The 24117-nt window shown below is 36.6% G+C and overlaps 1 long non-coding RNA gene across 1 annotated transcript in view; it reads left to right on the forward strand.

The window, feature by feature from the left end:
• The window catches only part of LOC101689406, a 38912-nt gene that overhangs the window by 9354 nt on the left and 5441 nt on the right, over positions 1–24117 (forward strand). The window contains exon 2 of the long non-coding RNA XR_001179769.2: positions 19811–19943. This is a non-coding gene — a long non-coding RNA (uncharacterized LOC101689406). The remainder of the gene's footprint in view (positions 1–19810; positions 19944–24117) is intronic.

The raw sequence follows: 24117 nt of genomic DNA on the forward strand, positions 1-24117 counted from the left end.
TCTAGCAGAAAAAGACAACTATCATATAATCTCCCTGATATGACGAAGTGGTGATACAACATGGGGGCTTAAGTGGGTAGGAGAAGAATCAATGAAACAAGATGGGATTGGGAGGGAGACAAACCATAAGTGACTCTTTTTTTTTTTTAAGAGAATTTTTTTTTTAAAGATTTTATTTATTTACTTGACAGAGAGAGATCACAAGTAGGCATAGAGGCAGGCAGAGAGAGAGAGAGGAGGAAGCAGGCTCCCTGCTGAGCAGAGAGCCCGATGCGGGACTTGATCCCAGGACCCTGAGATCATAACCTGAGCCGAAGGCAGCGGCTTAACCCACTGAGCGACCCAGGCGCCCCATAAGTGACTCTTAATCTCACAAAACAAACTGAGGGTTGCTGGGGGGAGGGAGGTTGGGAGAAGGGGGGTGGGGTTATGGACATTGGGGAGGGTATGTGCTTTGGTGAGTGCTGTGAAGTGTGTAAACCTGGCGATTCACAGACCTGTACCCCTGGGGATAAAAATATATGTTTATAAAAAAAAAAAAAAGAAAAAAAAAAGAAAGAAACAACAAAAAAAAGTGTTATGGCTCAATTCTTTAAAAGTGTTATGGTTCACCGCTGGTGGTCAAGTACAGTTCCCATTGATCATAGAATCTGTGAATTAAAGAAAAAGGCTTCTCAACCTATAATGGTGAAACAGAGATTAGATGGCCAAAATAAACAAATCCATCCAAAAAAGGGAAGGAACAGAAAGTACCTAGTGTTTATAGACCCGTAGCAATCCACTCAGGCTCATGGCACCACTTTAATCCCTTGACTGGGGCCCAATTCTGCTCCCTTGTAAAGGGATTATGAATGGTTCTTGACTTTGATGTTTGGGCTCTTGACCCCTCCCTTCAAATCATCATTTCTCATCCATAAAAAAAAAAAGAATTTGTTTACACCAATATAGCTCTCTTAGCCTCCTTCTCACTCAGAGAAATTAATTTTGTACTATCTCTGTCTCTTTCATTCCAAGCTGTTTTGATTCCTTTAACAACTTTGTGGGTTTTTTATATCAATTCATAATAAACTCCAGTAAACAAAGTCACACTCCCATTTCTTTCTGAGACAAGTCCTTTTATACCTGGGCCATGTGTAAAGCTGATATAGAAAAATACCCTCAAAATTCTTGAAAGCTTTATCATTTAACTGAGAGGACCTATAAAAGCCTACACTAAACCTTCCTGAAATCCTCCTAAAGGTTCTTACACCTACATATGTGAGATATTTACCCTGAGGCTATGCTCTACTGTTGACTCTGTATTTGATCTTGCTATTTATTACTTTGAAAATCTTTTGCTGGGAGACACTGCGTATAGAAAACAGTTTTATTTTCAAGCCCAGCAAATCCTGGATATATTATAATTCTTCTAAATTTGACTCAAGAAAGCCTAATAGTTTCTTCTTCATTTCCTCTCTTTCTTAAGTTATCATAATCAATAGAAGAAGCCAATTGGCACTTTCTGCACTCCTCCTGGAGATCTCCACAGCCAAGCCCATGAGTACCTTAAGTTTTACCCTTTTGAATTTCCAAATCTCCAGAGGCAGTACTTATGGCAAACTGTGCCACTGCATAGCAAGCATCCTTTCTTCCTCATCTTCAGACAACCTTTTCCGCAGTGTCATAGGAGCCCTCAGCAGTGGCCTCATGAGGTTCTTTGAGATTACATTTACAATAATTTTGAGGCCATACCGGCATCCACTGAGTCCCAAAGCCCATATCACATCTTAAGGTTTTTGTCGTATAGCACCTCTTTTCCATTTGCTGCACAAGAAATTGCACCAAAATGTAATGGCTTCAAACAATAGCAGTTTAATTAAACTTCATTATTTTGTGGGTCAGGAATTTGACTCAGTAGAGTGACTTTTCTGCTCTATGTGACATTGACTGAGACGACTCAGAGGTTTTCAGCTGTGGCAACAGGGTTGTTTGGAGAATCCAAGAGAGATTCCTCGCATATCTGAAGCACTTTGTTGTGGATGGTTGAAAGTCTGGGCTGAACTGGAGTGCCTGCACATGGTTCAACCCTCTAGAAGGCTCTGGTATGTGTCAGAATTATTCAGAAGTATGTCGTCAAAGACAGGGATAAAGAGAAGATTTATGTCATCCACAGGGTCTTCTCTGGCTTAGACTACTACAAAGAATAGAAGAGGTCATTTGCTTCATGCCCCAGAGAATCATTCTGTTTAAGAAAAAGCTCTAATTTAAGAGGAATTTCACATTATTGTATGTTTTGCCCCCAATTAGAGCACCTATAGACAATGAGGCCATCCAATGTATGGTTCCAAGGAGCACATTTTAAAATGTGTGTGGTGCTCTTATTTTTGAAGCTGGTCAAAACTTTGAAAATCTTAAATCTTAAGATCTGAAGTTTCCTGGGAAATACATCTTAATTTCCCAGGTCCCAAGATCCCCTCTCTTTCCATGTGTTTGTGTTTTTTCTCTCCCAGGTCCACAGATGGGCAATAAGGTCAAAATAACACCCAATGAGGACATGGCAGACTCTTTCCTCAGAAGGCATGCCCAATCCAATAAAGATAAAGTTTATTTTCTGGAATGTCTTTTATAAGAAAAAGTCTCTGTCCTGATCACTTTTCACCATCTTCCTTTCAACTATTTTTCTTTCAAAGGTTGGCCTAATATTGCAAACTCATCAGTGAAGCTGCTAGGCCCAAGCTTTCTCAGGAAGTTTCTGGTTAATTCAGGCCTTCCAGGAAAGTAAAAATAAGCCTGAGAACTGAAGTGTCCTCAATCTAAATGGGGCTTTGGTGATAAATGATGGTCATTCTAATTCATTAAATGGAGAGTGTATTAGCCTGGACTTTGGAATTTACATTATAGAAGAGTAACTAAGTACAAACTGACAAGATTGCTTAGAAATATAAGAATATTGTGCTACTTTGTCTAACAAACCAATGATATTTGGTTTTTATCTCATTTTCTTGCTATCAAAAACCCTTGACATTTGCTTTTCTGGTGTCATACCCAAGAAAGACCAAGAAAGAAGAAGCAATTTGGGGTGATGTATTTACAGTTGGAGGCACTTAGAGAACAAGGAGTCTGCAAGCTTGTCTTAGCGTCCATACAGAACCACACCATGCCTTCACCCACTCTCTGAAAAAAGAAGAAAGCAGAAAGCTTATGACATGGTAGAAACATTTTCTGATCAAGAGAAATAATTTTTTGTTTATTTTCAGTCCTTGGTTTACATCATAAAGAAGACTTGTAGGATATTAAAGATCAATTGCACCAGGTTAATGTAAAATCAAAGCTAATACTGATCTAGGAGTGAGGAATTATTACCTTTCATGATGGATCAAAACTTGAACATATCTTTACTTCAAAACAGTATGCAGTTACAGATAAACTTCTATCCCTTAGTCTCTCTTTTCAGTCACAATACCCTATACATCAAAGCTAACAACTCACTAAGATAGAAAAATCAGTCTCCAAAGAGATGGTGAGCCAGATTCAAAATTAGCAAACTTCATTAGGGTCAGAGAACAGCAAAACTAAAAGCCAGCTGGACAGTTTATTGCTATTATAATAATAGCACTATTATTATTTTGAGTTACTAGTGTGTTCAGAAGGCTCGATGTATTTAATTAACCTTTCAGAAGACAAGTCTAAAATGTCTGGCTTTGTCGTAATGAAGTTACAGCTGTTGTTAAAATCTGATAGAGCTCTGTTCCCTTTCAAATTTCATGAGAAAGTGATTCATTTATAAAATGCCTCCACTTCACTCATTCATTTATAACCAAAGAGATTCACTAATCCACTCAGGGAATAATTCTTATGATACATAGGAGATCAATTGTTTTATGAAATAAAATTAAAAGTGTCAATGTGGTTAACATTTTAAAGGTATGCCAATTGAAAGTACTCCTTGAACTCATTTGACCAAGTATTTTTTTTTTCATTTTTTGAAATCACACCTGTGCTAAGACATGCACTCTCTTCCTCTATCTGGTAAGCACAAGGTGTGGGAACTTGTGCAATAGATAATTAATCTCTATTGCTATCTATAGTTTCATAGTTAACACTGTCTTAGCAGAAGTGTGAAAACACATTCACACCTTTGAAAATGGATGATTAACTAATCAAATGACAATATGAATGTTAGAATTACAGAAAAGACTGCAAGGCAGAGCTATTTATGATTATAACATTCTATTTAATTTTTAAGGGTGGATTGTTCAGTGTAATCTGTGCTCCTCAAACATCCAAGTAGATTCTCAACTTTTTAATTGCATAAGTCCTCAAAAAAGAATGAATAAAATTTCATATTCTCCCCTAATTAAGCAATTTTTAATATGAGAGTTTAAGAAGGAGAAGAGAGTTATGTTTCAAGACCAGAGGCAAGGGGGAGCGAAGAAAGAAGAATCACATTTGAGTGAAGAGTCAAGTTATTTTTTTACTCTGGACATTGTCATTTCCATTTAAAATGCAAACTAAGCTGAATAAAGAATTGAATATAGTTAGTTCTCTTTTGATAGTCTGATGTATAGAAATCCAAACTAAGAGGTAGGCCCATGTGCATTATTTTGTTAATTTTTTAGGTTTACTTGTGTGTTCTCTTTAAGAAATAATAATCAGGAAAAGGCAGAGACTCCTTGTTGAAGGAATACAGATCTAAGTACTAGGGCTTTAAAATTAGTATTCTGTGCACACTGTATTAAAAGCCTTTAGATAAAAATATTTACCCATATTTATATTCTTAAAGCCAAAGTGTATATTTGCAACACATATCACTTACTGCCTCATAGTATGATATTTTAAAGACATGGTAACTCCTTTGTAATACCTTGAGATCTGGCTACACGTCTGATTCATTATCCCAGCCCAATTTAGCCCAGTGTTTTATATTGAGTGGACATCCCTGTCTACTGAAGCAAGCCTAAATAGTAAATGAGGAGACAAGTGTTGTTATAAAGTGCATTTTCATGGAAAAACTTGATTATTTAAAGAGTAAAATACATGATTTTTTTCAGTTCATAAATTAGCCACACATTTCTCTGTTATATACAAAAAAAAAATTCTATTAATTAGCAATAGTTGATTTATCAGCACCAAATAAATCCACTGTCAGCCGTTTAACCCGTAGTTCCTATTGCCGCACCTTGAATGTGGGTGTGGGTGTAGGTGTACGCATGCATCTATTCCCCCTCTTCAAGCTGGCTTCTGTCTCCATTTCTTTACTGAAACTCTTCTGAAAAAGGTCTTCTCCATCTTTCTTTAACTTGACTTTGCAGCAACATTTGACACCACTAAATAATCCTTCCTTTTGAAACATTGCCTTCTCTTGTTTTTCATGCCAACACATGCTCCTAATTTTCCTCCTGCATCTCTTCTTGGGAGATCTCATTTACTCCCGTAGACTCAGTTATTATGTATATATTCTTATGCCTACCAAGTTTAAGCCTCTAGCCCAAATATCTCTTCTCATCTTCATTCCATGCACTTATATGAAAGTAAGTACACACACAATACTACACACATGCATGCAAACACACACACACACACACACACACACACTCTCAGGGCATCACACACCTGTCCCTCACACTTATTACTTCACTATGTTTCCCTCTTTCAGTAACATCAGTTACCCAAATAGAAAGCTCGGTGTCATCCTTTACCCTTCTTGTTCCTCAACATCTAATCTCTCAACATATCCTATTCATTCTACCTCCCAGTGTATCGCAGATTCATTGTCTCTTATCCATCATGGTCGCAGCAACCATTATCCTGAGTCATTTATTGCAACATCCTACTAGCTAGTCTTTTTGTCTCCAGTCTTGCCCCCTTCTGTTTCCTTTTCATACTGTACTCAAACAGATTTTCTGCAGTGGTCATTACACTTTTTTGCTTACAAACCACCCTTAGAATTTTTGAAAAAATATATACTTTCTTACTATTTTTTAAGTTCACATAAAATTATTTTACTGTAAAATTAGATAATTACAAAGGGTGGAATATCCAGTATGATGCAACACTGATACAGAAAATAAAACAGCTGTGTCCTCTTTTGAATAGATCCAAATGAATTTAAATGATAAGATTTGATGTCTATCATTGTTCTCTTATAAATACATGAAGAAGTTCCTCTCTAACAACTGGAAATGGCAGGGGTTTGATACTTTTCCCTTGAACTTGTACTTCCACTCCATTTTTTTCCCTACAGTTTTTATCCTAAAGAGTAATTTTTAGTCCTGGTTGATTATCCTGTCACATTGCAGAAAAACATATATATAAGTCAAAATGTTTAAAAATTTCCTGTGACCATAAGGTTGTAATTATTATTAGGTTCTTATAGGTTGAGTTACTGTTATCTTATAATATAATTGATGAAAACATCATAAACATATTACATATTTAGAAAAAATTTTTCAAACATGAAAGTAAAATTTTGTAAGAAAATGACTTTGTAATGAGACAAATAAGTCTTTTTTTTTTAAGATTTTATTTTTTTATTTGACAGAGATCACAAGTAGGCAGAGACACAAGCGGAGAGGAGGAAGCAGGCTCCATGCTGAGCAGAAAGCTCAGTGCAAGGCTCGATCCCAGGATCCTGGGATCATGACCTGAGCTGAAGGCAAAGGCTTTAGCCCACTGAGTCACCCAGGTGCCCCAATAAATAAGTCTTTTTTTTTTATCAGTTTATGTGTCTGTGGATAAATATTATATATCTCTGGAATGATAAAGCATTCATAATAACTTCTATGCCCATACTTGGCCTTATAGATATAATTTTTGAGAAGCTTTGATTCCCTAAATAACTAGTGGGCCAGGAAAGAACTTTATTACACCAATGAGGACTCATCTCATTAAACTCTTCTCAAGCAATATGCCAAAAAACACATGATATGATATATAATATAATATAATATATTATGCAATGTTATATATATACACTGTAAGTATAAATATATACAATAATATATATTTTATATATCATGTGTTTTTTTAACATTGATATATCAGTTGAAAACATGATTAGATCCTCCTTCATCTTATACAAAGCACAAACTTGGACACCTCTTAGTGAAAGGACATTTTACCAGTTTCTAGTGTTATTTTCTTGGCCAATGCCTGAGATTGTACCAGAAACTGTAATAAACTTTATTAGGAGTTCTCCTGAGGACTCACCTACTCCAAGCCCATTAGACTCAGCCATGAGCATAAGGCACATTTTGTTAAAACCACACACACTCAGGACCCACCCAGCTGCTAGGTACACAGCAGATTCCATGTACCCCACCAAGCCACAAAACCACACCCAGACACCCACTTCCAACCACTGTCACACACTGTGACCACTCTCATACCCCAGGCTGCCCCACAGAACTTCAGGTGATCCATAAAAGGACTATTAACCCAGCTCAAATTTGCTAACACCACTGGCCTGCTCCCAAGGTCTGGCAGGCACATCCCCACAAGGCTGATCTGGCTGAGTCCCACTAATAGCACAGAGAGTAATCATAGCCCACAGCAGGCAGAGAGTCAGTGCAGATGACTGACCTAAAAGGAAAAGACACAACAACAGGACATAAACAATACATGTCAGATACTCTTCCAAAGTGCCAGTCACTGATAGACAGAAGACACTGCAGTGGAGGGCACCCTTCTGCATAAAGCTACGCCTTTTTCCTTTTTTTTTTTTTTTTTTTTAAGATTTGTTCATTTATTTGAGACAGGAAGAGAGCACAACGTGAGGAGGGGGAGGGGCAGAGGAAAAAAGAGAAGTAGACTCCCCACCAAGCAGGGAGCCTGAAGTGGGGCTCTATCCCAGAACTCTGAGATGGAGACCTGTGTGAAGGCAGACACTTAATTGAGCTGCCCAGGTGTCATATAAAATCACTACTTTCAAAAGCAGAAGACATACCTGACTTTCTTAACACAGAGAAACAGACACAGAAGCAGACAAAAATGAGGAGACAGAGAAATTTATCCCAAATGAAAGAGCAGGACAAGGCTACAACCAAGTGAAACAGTTACAAGTAACTTGCCTGGTAGAGACTTTAAAGCAATGGTCATCACTCACTGGACTTGAGAAAAGAGTGGAAGACATGAGTGACACCCTTAACACAGAGACAAGGAATAACATAGCAGAGATGAAGGGCTTAATAAATGAAATGAGAAACACGTTTGACGGAATGAGCAGCAGGAGGGAAGAAGCACTGGAACAAATTAGTGACCTGGAAGATAGCATAATGAAAATTAATCAAGCTGAACAAAAGAGAAAGAAAAGAATCATGTAAAACAAGAAAAGATCTTGGAGAACTCAGAGACTCCATCACATGTAATGATATTTGTATCATAGGAGTCCCAGACGAAGAAGAAGAGAGAAAAGAGGACAGAAAATTTATTTGAAGAAATAATGGCTGAAAACTTCCTGAATCTGGTGAAGGAACCAGATATCCAGATCCAGGAGGCACAGACACTTGCCAGCAGAATCAACAAAAGCAGACAGACACTAAGACATATTCTAATTAAATTTGCAAAATACGGTGATACAGAAAACCTCTTATAAGCAGCAAGACAAAAAGAAGTCATTAACTTAGATGGGAAAACCCATAAGGCTAGCAAGAGATTTTTCAACATGTACTTTGCAAACCAGAAGGGAATGGCATGATATATTCAAAGCACTGAATGGGAAAAGTCTGTGGGCAAGAATACTCTATCCAGCAATGCTATCATTCAGAATAGGAGAGGTCAACAGTTTCCCAGACAAACAAACCATAAAGGATTTCATGACCACTGAACCAGCTTTGCAAGAAATTTTATAAGGGACTCTTAGAGGGGGAAGGAAGACCAAAAGCAACAGTTTGGAAGTAGGAAACACAAAAGCAGTATCAATGAACATTTCTGTAAAATATCAGTCAAGCAGTTCTCAAAAACAGAATATAAGCATAGTAACATATACCTAAGACATGGGGAGAATAGGAGAAAATAATGGGTTCAAATTAATGACCATCAACTCAATATGACTGCTGCATGCAGAAAAGGTTATGTACAAACCTAATGGTAACCATGTATCAAAAACCACTCATGCATATGCAAAGAAAAAAGAGAGAGAAATCCAAATATATCACTAAACAAAATCAGCAAAACATGAAAGAAAGACAAGAAAGGATCAGAGAAAATATTCAGAAATAACCACAAAACAAGTAATAAAAATGACAGTACACTCATTTCTATCAGTAATTACTTTGAATGTAGATGGACTAGTCAAAAGACATAGGGTGACAGAATGGATAAAGAAATAAGACCCATCTGTATGCTGCCCACATGGGACCCATCTTAGACCTAAAGACACCTGCAGATTCAAAGTGAGAAGATGGAGAAACACCTATCATGCAAATGGATACCAAAAGAAACTTGGAATAGTAATACTTCAGACTAAATAGACCTTAAAACACACACTGTAGCAAGAGACAAAGAAAGACACCATATAATCATAAAGGGAACAATCCAATAAGAAAATATAACAATTGTAAGTATTTATTCACCCAATTTAGGATCACCCAAATACATAAAACAGTTAATACCCAACACAAAGTAAGTAATCAGTAATAATACTATAAAGGAGGGGATGTTTACCCTCCACTTACATCAATGGACAGATCATTTAAACAGAACAGCAACAAGGAAACAACAGCTCTGAATGACACAGCAGACCAGATGGATTTAGCAGATATATTCAGAATATTCCATCCTAAAACAGCAGAATATATTGTCTTTTCAAGTGCATGTCGGACATCCTCCAAACTAGATCACATATTAGCCCGCAAACCAGCTTCCACAAACTCAATAAACTCAAAATCAAACCATGCATCTTTCCTGAGCACAACACTATGAAACTAGAAGTCCACCACAAGAAAAAATTCTGGAAAGACCACAAATACATGGAGGTTAAATAACATGCTACTAAACAATTAATGCATCAACTAGAAATAAAAGAACTAAAAAAGTACATGGAAACAAATTTAAAAAAAAATCTGAAACCTCTGGATGAAGCAAAAGCAATTCTAAGAGGGAAATTAATAGCAATACAGGCTTACCTCCAGGAACAAGAAAAATCTCAAACAAATGAACCATACACCTAAAGGAACTACAAAAGGAACAACAAATGAAACCTTAAACCAGAAGAAGGAAGGCAAAGAGAAAGATTAGAGCAAGAATAAATGATATACAAACTAGGAACAAGAAAAACAACTACTAACACAATAGCACAGATAAATGAAACCAGGAGTTGGTTCTTTGAAAAAAAAAAATCAATAAAATTGTTAGACCCTTAGCCAGACTTATCAAAGAGAGAGAGAGAGAGACAGTCAGAAAGACAAAGGATTCAAATAAATAAAATCACAAGTGAGAGAGGAGAAATAACAACCAGTAATACAGAAATACAATCATAAGAGAATTTTATGAAAAACTATATGCTAATAAATAGTATAACCTAGAATAAATGGAGAAAATTTCAGAAACATATAAACCACCAGAACTGAAACAGGAGTAAATAGAAAATTTGAGCAGGCTGATAGCTAGCAAACAAATTAACTCAGTCATCAAAAAGTTCCCAAGAAACAAAACTCAAGGACCAGATGGTTTCACAGTGGAGTTCTACCAAACATTCAAAGAAGAGTTGATATCTTTCTTCCCAAACTATTCCAAAAACATGCTAATGTAAGGAAAACTTCCAAATTCATTCTATGAGGCCAGCATTACCCTGATACTAAACCAGACTAATGGACCACTAAAAAAGAGAACTACAGACCAAATATGATAAAGATAGGCATAAAAATTCTCAATAAGGGGCACCTCGGTTGCTCAGTGGGCTAAGCCTCTGCCTTCGGCTCAGGTCATGATCTCAGGGTCCTGGGATCAAGCCCCGCCTCGGGCTCTCTGCTCAGTGGGGAGCCTACTTCTCCCTCTGTCTCTGCTTGCCTCTTTGCCTACTTGTGATCTCTCCCTGTCAAATAAATAAATAAAATTTTAAAAAATTCTCAATAAAATACTAGCAAACCACACTCAACACATTAAGAAAAATCACCCCCCATGATCAAGCGGGATTTATGTGCTTCAACATTCACAAATCAATGTGATACATCACATCAATAAGAGAAAAGATAAAAACCATATGATCATTTCAACAGGCACAGAAAAAAGTTCAACATCTATTCATGGTAAAAACCCTCAACAAAACAGTTTTAGAGAGAACATACCTCAACATAATAAGGCCAAATGTGAAAAAAAACCCACAGCTAACATCATCCTCAATGGGGAAAAACTGAGAGCTTTCCCACTAAGGTCAGGAATAAGACAAGGATGTCCATTCTCACCACTTTTATTCAACATAGTACTGGAATTCCTAGCCATAGCAATCAGAAAACAAAAAGCAAAAAAGGCACCCAAGTCAGTAAGGAAGAAGTGGATGAAATGATACTATATATAGAAAACCCTAAAAACCATAAAATTGCTAGATTTGATAAAACAAATTCAGTTAAGTCACAGGATACTAAATTAATCTACGGAAATCTGTTCCTCTTCTATGCACCAATAATGAAGCAGCAGAAAGAGAAATTAAGAAAACAATCTTATTCACAATTGCACACCAAACAGAAAGATAAGATACCTAGCAATAATCCTAACCAAAGATGTGAAAGACCTGTGTTCTGAAAAGTATAAAACCCTGATGTAAGAAACTGAAATGACACAAAGAAATGGAAAGGCATTCTGTGCTCATGGAATGAAAGAACAAATTTGTTATTATAACATCTGTACTACCTATAGCAATCTATATATTTAATACAACCCTTATTAAAATACCAACAAATTTTCACACAACTAAAATGAACCATCCTAAAATTTGTATAGAACCACAGAAGACCTCGAGTAGCCAAAGCAACCTAGAAAAAGAAAAGCAAAGCTGAAGACATCGAAATTCACCTCAAGTTATATTACAAAGCTGTAGTAATAAAAAAAGTATGGTACTGGCACAAAAATAAACACATAGATCAATGGAACAGAAAAGAAAACTCAGAAATAAACCCACAACTATACGGTCAATTAATCTTCAACAAAGTAGGAAAGAGTATGCAATGGTAAAAAGACTCTCTTAAATGGTGTTGGGAAAACTGCATATTGCAGTCAGCATATTGCTAAATAAAGCAACTGGACCACTTTCTCACACCACACACAAAAATAAACTCAAAATGGATGAAAGACTTAAATATGAGCCCTGAAACCATAAAAATTCTAGGAGAGAACCCAGATGGTAATGTCTTTCACATCAGCTGTAGCAGCTTTTTTCTAAATACGTTATCTGAGGCAAGGGAAACAAAAGCAAAATAAGCCATTGAGACTATATCAAAATAAAAACCTTCTGTACAGCAAAGGAAACAATCCACAAAATGAAAAGACAACCTACAGAATGGAAGAAGATATTTATAAATGACATATCCAATCAAGAGTTAATATCCAAAATATATAAAGAACTGGTATAACTCAACACCCCAAAATTAAATAATCCAGTTGAAAAACGGACATGAACAGACGTTTCTCCAAAGAAGACATCCAGATGGCCAAGAAACACATGAAAAGATGTTCATTGTCACTCATCATCAGGGAAATACAAATCAAAACTACAATGAGCTATCAGATAATACCTGTCAGAATAGCTAAAATCAACAACACAAGAACAACTATTGGTGAGAACATGGAAAAAGGAATACTCATGCACTGTTGGTGGGAATACAGACTGGTCCAGCCACTGTGGAAAATAGTATGGAGGTTCCTCAAAAAGTTAAAAATAAAACTATCTCATGATCTAGCAATTGCACTACTTGGTATTTATCCCCCCAAAATTAAAAGACACTAATTCAAAAGCAGACATGCACTATGTTTATTGCAGCATTATTTATAACGGCCTAATTATAGAAGAAGTCCAAGTGTCCGTTGAAGTAGAGATTAAGGAGTGCACTTGTGTTGAGTACAGAGTGATGTATGGTTTTGTTGAATTACTATAGTGTTACACTTGAAATCAACATAATACTGTATGTTAACTATATTGGAATTAAAATAAAAACACTAGAAAACCTTATCAGATGACAATTAATTTTACTCTTTTACTTAGAAGCACCTTATTTGTGAATTTAAAATTACTCAAATCTAGGTTTTATATTCACTTAAATTCATACATTTCACATATGTATTAAATTCCACATGTTGGGATATTTTCTGCCTTCTGTTCAAAAAAAAACCTTTACATTTGTGCCAAAGCTCAGTTTCCTAGGTCATTTCTCGATGCTTTAAAAATCATGACAGGTAGGGACACCTGGGTGGCTCAGTGAGTAAAGGGTATACCTTAGGCTCAGGTCATGATCTCAGGGGCCTGAGATTGAGCCCCATATTGGGCTCCCCGCTTCACAGGGCTTCTGCTTCTCCCTCTGCCTGCTGCACCCCCTGCTCAGGAGCTCTCATTCTCTCTTTCCCTGTCAAGTAAATAAATAAAAATCTTTTAAAAAATCATGACAGGTAGACATAAAGATAGGCTCTTGATAATTATTATATATAGATAGTGTGGTAATATTTCATGGTGGAAAAAAAATAGAATTAGAGCAGCAAATCCACATTTGAGATAGTGGACTTAATCACAATAAGCTAATACTGATTTTAAGTTCAGAGTGTCAGATTAATGTTCTTTGTAAAAATTAAGAGTAAACAGAAGAAAAGATATTGCCGTATATTAATGATTTTGGTTCATTGCATTATACAGAGCAGAATCTACAACACATTTCCTTGCAGTTATTCCCATAATAAATACTGGGAGGAATGAGTAGATGACTAAAGATATTGATGAGACACACAGAACGAAAAACATGGTCCAAGCAAAACTTTCAGACGTGTTCACAATATTCAATAATCCCTTATAAAGGATAATGAAATTGTTTCTCCATAACCTGAATAAAAATATGAAACATGAAGTTAACTTTGTCATATGTTCCTTTTACTGAAGCTATAAATTCTGTTGAAAATAAATAATTTCCCACAATTTTCTCTCTGAAATCAGGCCAAATATACAGCTGAAACTGTATATTTATACAATATATAATATATAATACTGTAGATGTATATATAATACATGCAATATATAAAACTGTGTAAGAGGTAAATGAGAATTCTTTCACTGGTGCTTTCTCCTTACTGAGGAGGATGAAAATGTTCAGAAGGCACCCCTTGTTGCAGGTTCTTATTTTCTAACATGCTTTTTTATAATTCTAAAAATTGTTTAGATTTTCTAAAAAATCCAAGGAATTTACTTCGGTGAAATAAAGTACCATCTTCATCTATGTTTTTGACCAAAATTCTCTTTCTTTGCTCTTTCCAACTTCTTTTCAGGAAGAATGCATTCTATGGTAGTAATTCAGGAATGAAATGGACAAAATTATTAAGTTAAAGTTTCCACTACTCCTGTATCTCCACTGTGCAGTATACCTGACTTCAAAATATTCTAAGACTGTTTCTGATACCTGTTTTATGCTTAATGAAACTATTTTTAAACAAGAGGAAATCTCAAATCTATAAGCAGATTTACTGTGTCTTGAGAAATGAAGACTTCACCAAAATCAATATTTAGATTTGTCCATTTTTGGGAGCTCCTGAATAACCCATCAGAGCAAGATTCAGAATGAGTGAAAGATAGGTCTCTTCTGTGTAAAGAGGAAGAAGGACAGACGTGAGATATACCAGGGAAAAGAACCCTGCATGATGCCTTCACTGCAAGTGTATGCTTTCTCGAGAGGGTCCCCTTTAAGAAAGAGTACAAAAGGGAGTGGAGGACCTGAACATTGATTATCTAAAATTGGTTATGCCCGTGACCTCTGGAGTCCCACTGAATGAACCTACCATATTGGAAGTCTTTTGTTTTAAAATGTAATTTCAGACCACTTCATTCTTTATCCCGTAAGTGGCCTCTCCTTCTTCTCAGGACCAATGCCAACCCTGGTAATGTCATCTGTAGGTGAAGGGGCCTGTGTCTACAACTTCACAGCTTAGACTTGCTCTGAAGCATCAGCCAGACTAAACTTATTTAGGTTTTTAAAACCCATCAGGATTTCTGTTGGGTTTCCTGAACCTAGAACATTTTTCTCTTCCCTTTCCTATTTTTTAGCCTGACTTACTCCTATTGATCTCAAATTTTAAATGTTATGACCTCTCACCTTCAGCTCCACTCCATCATTGGCTGGAGTCAGCATCTCTGCTATGTACATATGGCCCAATCTCAGTAAAGCCCCACCCAATTCTCAACTTTATTAATAAAGAATTAAAAAACTTGCTTCTAGATACAAAGATCCTGAGGGCCATTAAGTACTGTTTTATTTACCACTGTTTGACCAACACCTATATCGAATGCCTTGCCTATAATTCAATAGTGGGCATAGTTTTTCAACAGAGAGAGAATTTACAAATTCAAATAAATTTTGACCTTCAAAGTGGTTACTTCAGCCAACTATCAGCTTAAGCTATTACTCAAAAACAAGTAAAACTGTCTCCACGTGAAACATTAACACAAACCAGTTATAGTGTTCCTAGATATGCCAAGAAATCTGGGTTCTAGGCTGGACTTGGGCATGAATTCATTTTCCATTGGGCAAGTTGTTTAAGATCTACTTATCCCTCTACTTCAAAGTCCTGTAGCTTCTTACCACTGTTTTACTTTAGTGAATTCAGTAGCCAAACTTAGGTGTGGGCTATGAACAGAGACTGAGATGCCTCACTTGTATGATAAGATACTTCATGGACAATAGAGTTATCCATCTATAAATTAATCAGGTATCTTATTTCTTTTTCCATATCTTTTTTTAAAATATTTTTTCTATTTTTTTTATAAACATATAATGTATTGTTAGCCCCGGGAATACAGATCTGTGAATCGCCAGGTTTACACACTTCACAGCACTCACCATAGCACATACCTTCCCCAATGTCCATCATTTGAATTTGAATCCTTGACTGTCTTATCAAACTGATGAAAAAAGTTGATAAATCTGTATCAGTTCTTTACCACCTAATTGGGTTGCTAAGAAGTTTGGTATTGAAGAGAGGATAGACACAAATGAAATTGAAGCTTTTAGATTACTGTGGGTTTCATAAAAATTAGGTTTCATTATTCCCATTTAAAACAAGTCACTATTTATGTCCTATCTTGAGAAACTTGATGAATTTGCCATGGAATACTGTATCTTGGAATTCTCTAATGATTTGAGAGAATCGTGTCCTGTAAGTGTGTTTCTGTGGGTTTTTAAAAAATGTTCAATAAGTGATTACAGTCATCTTTTAAAACATGTTAGACAAGTAAGAATTAAAAGTATAAAACCTGTTAAAAAGAAGGAGAATAACAGATGACAGGGACCTGGGATGAGTTAATTTATGAAGTTTAGCAATTAAATAGTGCAAGTTTCCTGGCAGCTAAGATATAATGGGAAATTCGCTGGCTAACTCAGTTCTGAGTCTAATAAAAGAACATGCACTGACTTGTTCTTTCCTAGACAGGCTCTTTTTCTACTCACATCAAGTCATAGACAAAATCTAACACAAATATTACCCAACTCCTAATGTTTTTGGTATCTTCTCAGTTACTGGTGAACAGAAAGTTTGGGTCATAGGACTCGTTATATCCTTATATTCTCTTATACATTGCCAAAGAAATCAATGCAATTTTATTTGATTCTTAGTCACGAATTTAAAATCATAACATCCAATTATTAATAGTTATCAGTGGGCAAATCATCCATTAATAGGATGAACTAAAGAACATTTTTATTTTTATTTCATTTATTTATTTATTGAGAGAAAGAGAGCTAGATAGAGCTCAAGGGGAAGGAGAAGGGCAGAGAGAAGGGAAGAGAGAGAATCTTAAGCAGGTTCCATGCTCAGTGTGAGCCCAATGTGGGGTTTGATCTCACAACCCTGAGATAATGACCTGAGCTGCTTAATTGCCTGAGCCACCCAGGCAACTTATAAAGAACATTTTTTTTTAAAGTGCCTTGCAGTAAATATGACCTTTCTGACCTTTCTCATCTATTAAATCTAATGATAGGTATAGGAGTACCTATTATATTTTCTATTTAAAACATTTAATAATAAAAAATAAATTTCTAATTTCTAATGTGATGAAAAATGCAAACATTGAAGGATCTTTTTAAATGATATTTGTATGAATAAAGAGAATACTTGGGAAATTTGCCAGTTCTCAGTGTTTAGATTATAGGGCCATGACAAAAAGTGCTTATTAGAAGCACCTACTGACATCCTAGTGCCATTTTATATTTGTGGAATCAAGTGTGTGTCTAAAGAAGGAGTTTATGGGGTGCCTGCATGGCTCAGGTGTTAAGCATCTGCCTTCGGCTCAGGTCATGATCCCAGGGTCCTAGGATCAAGCTCTGCTCAGCGGGAAGCCTGCTTCTCCCTCTCCCATTCCCCCTGCTTGTGTTCCCTCTATCACTGTGTCTCTCTGTGTTAAATAAATAAAATCTTTTAAAAAAATGAGTTTATAACCATGAGGATGTGTTCTGGACAGAAAATGAAGTATCTCAGGAAGGTTTTAGGGCTCTATTTTACCTTTCCTTGAAAGAGTCACTGCTTATCAGAAACCTTCTGTAAATGGAATGAATGGAGCCCCAGAGGGATAGTGATAAGTGGGAAAGAGTGGGATTATAGAGTCAAGTTAGTCCAGATGTAGTCCTGGAAGGCCAGGAGTTTGGAAAACCTGTGGAAACTCAGGGTCATTGTAGGGTTTTCAGTAAGCAATGCTGTGATGAGTTAGCAAAGGTTGTTAAAAGACATAAACTAGCTGAGGTGCACAGAATGAACTGGAGAAAAGAGAGTCTGCAGGTCTGAAGTAGTTGGAGTTGGCAGGCAGGTTGTGGCTACAAAAACAGTCAAAGTGGGAAAGGATATTGGTGTACACAAAGATGTTGACTGAGGAAAGAACAATCTATGACATTAGAGAACGTTACTCAACATGATTTTAGGTTTAGGGAGTGAAATGTTGAACCAATTCTAACATGACTGACATGATAAGCATGAACTGAGTTCTGAGAATAGTAAAAGAAATAAGGATGACAGAAAGTGAGTCTTTTCTAATATGCTGAGTTCGGCATATCAATACAACATCAACAATTACTCGGTAGGGAGCTGTAGAGGAGATGCAAACCTGAAACTTTAGAAATTAGAACTCCAGTGATATCTGGGAACCCTCCACATAAATTACAAAAGTTGCATCCCCCAAAATGGATGGATTCTCTATGAGAAAGTCCACAGAGAAGGCCATGGATCTCAAGATTGAACATAATGGAAAGTCAAAAATTTAAATATGGAAGCGGTTTAATCAGATAGCAGAAAAGGGCAGAATTCATGAGAGAAGAATGTGAATATAGTTTCAATCTGGTACAGAGAAAAGACTTTCAAAAAGAGTAGCTTAGGGTAGAGGACATGGGCAACAGTGTTGGATACCACAGAGAAGCAGAAAATGAGGGCTGAGAAGAAATCTCAATGCATTCATCTTCCAAATCCGTTCACAGAGACAGCAATTTTAGTGATTTCCTACTTGTCTCATCTCTTGACAATAAACCTCCTCTTGGCAAATGTGATTCTGTTTTGCACAGTGGAAAATGCACATTTCCCAAGGCACTGAGCTTCTCTACCTCCCCTCCAATAGCCTTTCTAGAACACCAGATGTGTCCATTTGGGTACTTCATGTGTTCCAACATTCTTCTCGAGAGCACTGCAAGGAACGATTCACTCTACTTGACCAGAAAATATAAATATTCACAACCAATTTCCTGTAAGAAAGCACATGGATGCCTGAGCTATTTCTGGGACTCACAGACAGTGGTACTATTAGGGGACTTCTAACATTTATTGACCACCAACTGTGTGCATGCATTGGCTAGCATTTCCATAATTATTCCCTTATTTAATACTAACAATAATACTGCAAGTTGGACATTATTAAGAATTGTTGTCTCCCATTTATTGAGTAGTACCCCAAGATTGTTTTATTCCTCTTGTAGTAGAAGGCAGGATCTCTATGCCTTTTAAAACTGAGAAAACCAAGCCTACACTTGGTTGAAGGGATCAAAGAATCAAAACTAGAAAAGCATTTCAGCTAGAGAATATATGTATCAGGCCATATAGCACCTATTCTTCTGGTTTGTTATGAGTAATTATTTGAAACGGCAAATTACAGGGAATTTCATCTGGTAGAGATAAAAATCAAACTCCTTATATAAACGAGAAATAACATAATTTCTGAGAGTAAGGAATTTTTTACAAAGTCCGTTTATTTGGCCCAAGTACAGTTAAAATTATTAATTTGAAATTTGACATGGTGGCCTAGCTATCACCTCTTGCATCTGGTTTATCAGAAGTTGACAGTTTCTTCTTTTTTATTTTTAGCCTTTTAGCTTATCTGAGAAATGAATTATCATTTATACTTAAGCCTGACCTACAAAGCAAAAATAATCTACAAGTTTGAGAAGGTGTATTTCACCCTGAAAGTAAACAGGGTATGAAATTTTTCACGGCTGATAATTTTTATAATTGGAATACTATATGCTTCCAGTATAATTAATAAAGAGCTGGATTATTCATATCTTCTGAAAATACAGCTTATGTTGCCCTCTTACTGATAAACTGAAGAGGCTGTCATTAGCAATATTTCACAGCTGAGTTGTGACTGAAATTTTTTTCTTTCTTTCTTTTCCAGCTCAGAGTTTTCCCCCTTTATGACTTCAGTGCGTAATAATACATAGTTTGAAGTAGAAATGTAGTAAGTGATGCCATACACTTTGTCACCTACAAGCTCTGAGTGGAACAACAAATAGAAGAATGAATTGAAGGTTGGTTGAATAATGAATCAAGTGTTAATAGGTGGAAACTGGGGAAAAGGGAGAGTAAGGCGAAAGGTTCAACCAGCAGCCTTTCTTCAGGTTATAGTGACTGCAGATGTGTGGACCATTAGCCTAGTGGCTGTAGATGGTTTCAAAGTTCTGGAACCAGTGGGCCAAATCAGATCAAACAAAGCGTGCTACTCTGGCAGGTAGTAGAGGCAAGGGAGGCTAGTGAGAAGAGAGCTAGAGGACCCAGTCTGAACCTCAAGAAGTAAAGGTGTAAGCCGAAGAGAATGCTGGAGCTTGCCAGACAAAAACATGGCCAGCAAAGCCTGGAATGGAGGTCAGCTACATAGACAAATTGAAGGTGAGATCTGATGAATAAGGGAAGCCATGCACAGTAGCTGAAAGTAGATGAAATGCTCTTCTATAGGGTCTCAGATCCTAAGAGGATGAAAGGAAACTTACAGGATGTCAGAGCTACCTTACATCCCATGAATGGTTTAAGCCTTTTATGGATAATCAAACTGAATTAACTTTAAATACAAATTCAACATATACCAAGCAGCCATTCTTGGCAGACACTATGTGAATCATCAGAAATACAAAAATGAGACATGTCTCCTGTATAGTCAAACCCACCGTGAAAGAGAAGGGCTTGAAAAATAATAAAAATAAAGCAGTAATATAAAATAGATATATATGAATACAGTATGTGGAATCATCATTAAAATACTCCGAAAAAGTAAGGGAGGCTGTGTATAGAAGGAGCATGTGGGCTGGGTAGGAAATAGACTTTGCCAGCCATGAAGGCACGAAGTATGACAATGCTGAAGTATTCCGGACCTGGTGAAAACATGTGGCTAGCATGTAAGATCAATGGGAGTTAGAAGGAGGAAGGTAAGAGGAAAAGAGGTGAGCAAGCTGGGGCCAGACAGAGGCAAGAGTCTGTGGGTCAGTCTTCTCTGCAGGACAGAGCTTCTCAAAAAGTCGTCAGTCCCAGGATCAGTTTCATTTGCGTCACTTAGGAACAGTTAGAAATGCAAATTCTCAGGGCTCTACAGCATTGGAAACTCTGGGAATGGGGGCATGAGTCCTGGAGAGACACCACTCTGTTTTAATGAGCCTTCTAGGTGATTCTGATAGGCAATGAAGTTTTAGAACCACTGTCAGAGGGAGAAATGAATATATAGAGAAATGAATATAAAGAGATGAATATATAGAATATATAGAAATGAATATATATGAATATATAGAGTTAAGCAAGGGAGTGACAAGGTCTTATTTTCTTCTCAGGATGAAAACTAGTCCAAGTATGGAGGATGGAGTAGATTAATGGCTGAAAACCATAGCTATTTCAGAATACAAGAAAGAGAAGCTGAAAGCTGAATGTCTTTAATGAGAAAATGCGGTCAGAATTTGATTTGGTGGTTAAGAAGATACTTCATGGTCTGGCAGCCATTTGGAGTCACTAATTAGAGGAGGGCCAAATAACCCCAATGTTGGAGTACTACTGTCTATTTCTAAAGTTTCTCACACCTTTCATTCCAACATTTTTCTGTTTTTCTCTTATTTCTTATGTAATTAGACACACTGGCATCATTACTTTCATAATAGGTGTGCAGAAGGCAGAAGGAGAGCATCGCAATACTATCAAAGTTAGATTCCTCTACATCTTTCTGTTTTTATAATAAAACCTGGAAATCTTTCTGTTATGGACCAAATCATGTCCCCCTGCCCCCAAATTCATGTTTTGAAGCTCTAATCCCTGATGTGACTATATTTGGAGATGGGGCCTACAAGATAGTAGTAAAGGTTGAATGAAGTCATAAAGAAAGTTGGGCCTTTAATCTGATAGGACTGGTGTCTGTATAAGAAGTGGAAAAAACACCAGAGATCCTTCTTTCCTTCTTTCCCTTTCTCTTGCTCTCCCCCCTCCCTCCCTGCATGTGCCCAGTGAAGAGGCCACATGAGAGCACAGCAAAATGATGTCCCTACAAGCCAGGATGAGAGGTTTCACCCATAACCAACTCTGATGGCCCCTTAATCTTGGACTTCCAGTCTCCAGAACTTCTTTTGTCTAAGCTATCCAATCTGTGTTATTTTGTTTTGGTAGCCTGAGCGGACTAGGACACTGTCATAGTAGAAAGAGCCTGGCCTCTGGAACCAAACTGAAGTGGACTTATATCTCAGCTCTACCATTTATTAGATCTCTTTTGTACCTCACTTTCTTCTTTTAAAATATAGACAAAGAAGATAATATTGTTTCTTTTAGTCATGTATTTATTCAGCAATTATTTATGGAGTGCTTTGTACCCATTAGGTACTCAACAAAAAATTGCTATGCTCTGAGGCTGCAAAAGAGATTAAAAAACAGACATGGTCCTTTACTTCCTGGAGCTTATGATATAGAGAGGGACAGTTAATAATGAATGCATCTCAGAAATTAACGTTAATTTTTAATTATAATTCTGGTAATTAAAATCATGATTAGTGCAACCTACTAAAAAGACATGCCTCACCCAAGGCCATGCCCCTTCCTAGGACAGCCTTCTACCAATGATTGGTCAATGCAGGAGGGAATATGAAGCCCATTCCCCTTGCTCCAATTCAGGACAGTTCAGAAGGGTTAACCAGCTTCAGAGCTTGGCTAAGTTCTTATTAGGACTACACCACTGTTTATCTCCTCCTTCCCTGTTTCCTTTTCCTCTTTTCCAAAAGTCTTAACCACCAGAGCACTCCCTAGCAAACTTTCTGTGTGTTAATCTCTGCCTCAGACTCTGCTTCCCAGGGACCCGTGGTATAATAATATAAATAGTATGAAATAAGTATAAACATGCACTGCAACCAAGAATGGGAAGTCAAGAAACATTCTTTAGTTGAACCTGGAGAGGGGAATATGGGCTCTCACAGCCCCTCCCTCATCTGTTCACAAACGAGGAGCCAGCAGGCATAGAGCCAGAGTTGATGGGGCAAGTGACACTGCTCATTGTCCTGACACACACGAATCACAGACAGTGTCTTGAGCGTAAAGTAAGTTCAGTGCTCAAATGTGCTGAGACGTGGTCTGAAATCAGAAGAGAGGATATATCATTTGTATCTTCACTTTATCTACCCAGAGCTTAAGAGTTAGCTGAAAAATGAAAAGACGATGACATAGTCATAGAAATAGGCGGGGAAATGGAGAAGACAAAGAGCATAGAGATAGATTCAAGATCAGAAAAAAACTGAAAAGGAAAAGGTAGGTTATTCAGTAAATACTTTTGGGAAAACAGTGTTAGAAGAATTGGTTAGTTCTCTGGAGAAAAGGATAGATCCTCATTTTCCACCATAAGAAAATAAAATAAAGAGGAAGAAAAGAAAATAGTTGTAAAATAGCAATTTATTTATTTATTTACTTACTTACTTTATTTATTTGAGAGAGAATGAGCAAGAGAGAGAGAGAGCAAAAGTAGGAGGAGTTGCAGAGAGGGAGGGAGAAGCAGGCTCCCCACTAACCAACAAACCTGACACGATGCAGTGCTTGATCCCAGGACTCTGGGATCATGACCTGAGCTGAAGGCAGCCACTTAACTGACTGAGTCACTCAGACATCCTGGCAATCTGTTTATTTTTTAAAAACCCAGGAAAAAAGAAATATAGAAAATAGGATGGGTTATTTCTAAGAATTAAATAATGGAATAGACAACAACAACAAAAAAATACTCCATATGTACATGAGTCTGTCAAATTATTATTCATAAAAGTAAAAAGAAAACAACTCTAATAAATAAATGCCACGAATGATAGAAATAGGCTTCTTATAAAAAAGCAATAGATAAATCAATAAGAAATAATAATGGTTTAATTTAAAATGGGAAAGAATATGGATAGACAATTTATAAAAGGACAATGCCTATTAAACAAGCAAAATATTTATCACTACTAATAAAAATGAGTAAGTTGGAACAAAATGCCTGTCCGTACTAATTTAAGCAAATATATTTAAAGCGACTATTTATTGTGGCCAATTCATCCACAGTAATTAGCACCATAATTCCACTTCTAGGAATTATCTTTCAGAAATAAACAGAGCTAGAGATGAAAGCTTTTTTTTTTTTTGAATATTCACTTCAATGTTAATTTTAAAAGAAAAATTAGAAACAGCCTTAATCTTCAACAACAGATAAACAGTAAAATAAAG

This window comes from Mustela putorius, unplaced genomic scaffold (assembly GCF_011764305.1).
Source record: "Mustela putorius furo isolate JIRA1106 unplaced genomic scaffold, ASM1176430v1.1 tig00003834_pilon_pilon_pilon, whole genome shotgun sequence".
NCBI classification, from domain to species: domain Eukaryota; kingdom Metazoa; phylum Chordata; class Mammalia; order Carnivora; family Mustelidae; genus Mustela; species Mustela putorius.